Source organism: Octopus bimaculoides, chromosome 13 (genome assembly GCF_001194135.2).
Source record: "Octopus bimaculoides isolate UCB-OBI-ISO-001 chromosome 13, ASM119413v2, whole genome shotgun sequence".
NCBI lineage: Eukaryota > Metazoa > Mollusca > Cephalopoda > Octopoda > Octopodidae > Octopus > Octopus bimaculoides.
Window position 1 is genome coordinate 8,771,787 of NC_068993.1, and position 3,037 is coordinate 8,774,823.

Sequence of the window (3,037 nt, forward strand, 5' to 3'; positions counted from 1 at the left end):
ATATATATTGCCTTATCTATGGAGCATTTGCCTGCAAATGGTTCCTACTGAGATTTTAAAGAAAAGCTTTCACGGTTTCGACTTTCCCGGATCTTGCATCTATTGTAGGACTGGGACTGAAAAATAAAGAAAGTATAGCGGAAAGTACACGACTCTCATAAAACTATGAATGACGAGATTGGTGCAAAATAGGAAAAAAAAAGGGCTCCTGACGGAATTACATGTAGATCCAAATATCCAAAGACAGATGTTATATCTCGACACAAAGACTAGTGCTATAAGCAATTATAAATCACAGAAATCCACCAGATGTAAGTTTCCAATATGATTGCATTCTGCAACAGCCTTTAAGAACTAACTGGTTAAAAATTAATTGATATCTAGGCCATTGTTATAGTCATAAGTCAACCTTAATCGTCAGACAAATGATCAAAGGTGTTGCCACGATGACATAGTTTATCAATAATTTCATTACCTAATATGACATCATTGATATAAACTTGTCCTTTAAAACGGCAGAGTGTCATTTAAAGAAGATTTGGTTGTTATTTCTAGTTGATTAAACAACCATATAAAAGTTCTCACACGGGTACGAATCTGGAATGACGGAATACCATCGTTTAAAATCTTTTCTCGGCAATAATAAGCTTGTAATAAAAGTATGACTATTGACATAATTTACTCTCAAGTTGTATTTATGTGTGGTTATATTTATGTGTTGACAGATTAACAAATGTCACTTAATCCTAATTAAGCATTGAATTATGAAAGTTACGTGAGATTAAAGATATAAAGTATATAAACTGATAGTTCTATCAGTATTTCTAAATACGATGTCCAATAATATCAGTTGTAATAGGACATTGCATTTGGGGATATAAGAAAAGCTAGTAAGACTAAGTGAATACAGAAAAACAAAATATACCCATGTATTTATATATGTATGCGTGTATGTATGTATGAACATATACATATGTGTGTGTGTGTGTGTACGTACATATGTATGTACTTATACATATATATGTGTATGGAGAGTTTGAGTATATAATATTTAGTTACATAATCTTACGTGCGTTTCTTGAATGTAGCCTGCATTGTCAAATTTTCACAGATGCGTAACTTTCATTCGTAATTTACCTATTCATACTGGATTAGTGACAGTGTTGCCATCACAACTACTGTATGTGTGAATGTATATATGTATGTACGTGTACATTGTGTATGTGCGTGTTTCGTCCGTTGTAATACCTTTATTTTCTTTGAATTACAACATTTCTTCATCCTTACCTTCTCTTGTGGATTCAACAGCATACAGGAAAGTAGGTGCCACAAAATATATTCTTGCTTTTTTTTTCCTTTTTACTTCACATTAAGATGTCGTCTGACGTTCATTATTCATTTCTAATATAGACACAAGACCACAGTTTGGGATGGAGTAGGGATGTAACCAACTATACTGATACCAGTACTGCACTGCTTTTACTTTTTATCGACCCCGGAAGTTGGAAAGATAATGTTGATCTCAGCAGTATTTGAACTCAGAACGTAAAATGCCGTAAGTAAATGACGTATGGCATTTTCTCTATGTGCCTAACCATTTTACTAATGTACCACTATGTGAATGAACGCTTGCTTTTGGAAACATTTTGACAACGCTCTCTCTAATATTACTATACATCATTTGTAATATTTTCCCTGAAATCAGTCATTTGGAACCAAAATCTCGTCTTCCACTTTTCGTCAAATAAAGATTTCTCCTTCTCGAAATTCATTTATTGCTTGTTTATTTGATTGTTGTTTGCTTTTCTTTAAAATATTGGCCAAATAAACGAATATAAAAATAGAAATATTTAATGTGACTTTTTAAAATCCCTCGAACACAAACTTCTAACAAAATACTACTGCTAAAAGATTTGTCATCCCTTCCACCATCTCTCTTCTCCCTAACTCTCTAGCGTGCGCTCTCTCTCTTTCTCACACGCTCTTTCTTTCTGTCTTTCTTTCTATTCCTGTGACCTGATTTCTTTCAGCAAAGGAGAAACCGCTGCATGGACAGAATCAGTGAATAATGTACACAAATTTGAATATATTCGAGGTTCATGAGGGAGAGAAATGTAAATTGTTACGTTTTGAGCCAGTTCCTTCGAATTTTTTTAAAATTTCTAACCAAGGGATCCTGTCCGGAACGTTAAGATTTCCCTTTTCTTCTTTATCCATGGTCGACAAAAGTATTCTTCTCTTTTTGCCAAAATTTTGCACTCCTGATCTTCGCTTGGCGAACTGGCAGAATTGTCAGAGAGTCCGAAAGAATGCGTCTCGATATCTCTTCTGAGTTCAACTCCTGCTAAAGTCAATGTTGCCTTTCGCCATTTCGAGATTGATAAAAATTCCCCAGTCCGGGATAGCGGATTTGCGGAATATCAAAGCGTCAAACAAGATGCCTTGCGATACCAGTTTCAGCTCCGTTCATTCTGAGTTCAAATCCCGCTTCCTATCATCAGGAAAAAACGAGGCCCTTCGAGTCCCGGCAAAACAGAAGCAGTAAAAAGCTTGGAAAGTCCTAAAGTAAATGCTTAAGTACTCCAGTCGATCACTCTCCATGCGAGCTCACTAACTGGCAAGAGAAAATGCATAGGGACTTCTTTATGTCCATTGAATTGGATGAACGAATATACACACAGAAGCTAAAGCAAACGAAAACAAAACAAAAGCAATGAAAAACGACAACTAACAAAAGCAAAATCCGATTAACTAAAACTATAAACAGTACAGTAAAACAGACAATGCAAAACACAGACGACAGGGGGGAGCAGAAGCAGACGATAGGTAGGGTGGGAAAGCAGACGATAGGGGAAAAGCGGGAAAAGAGAGTGTTTTGTAAGTGGAAGTTGGGAGTCGGGGAAAATATGCGGAAGCTCGTCGCATTTAAACAGAAATTCAGGATTAACTAAACAAATTGAGATATTAAAGAAATTATGGGGTATAAATTTTATCACGAAAATACCATACTGAAGGGAATTTAAAAGACGGTTTTAAC

At 35.5% G+C, this 3,037-nt stretch overlaps 1 protein-coding gene across 1 annotated transcript in view; it reads right to left on the bottom strand.

Moving 5' to 3' along the window:
• Positions 1–3,037, bottom strand: part of LOC106878553 (paramyosin) — a 43,456-nt gene that overhangs the window by 861 nt on the left and 39,558 nt on the right. The window lies entirely within an intron of this gene.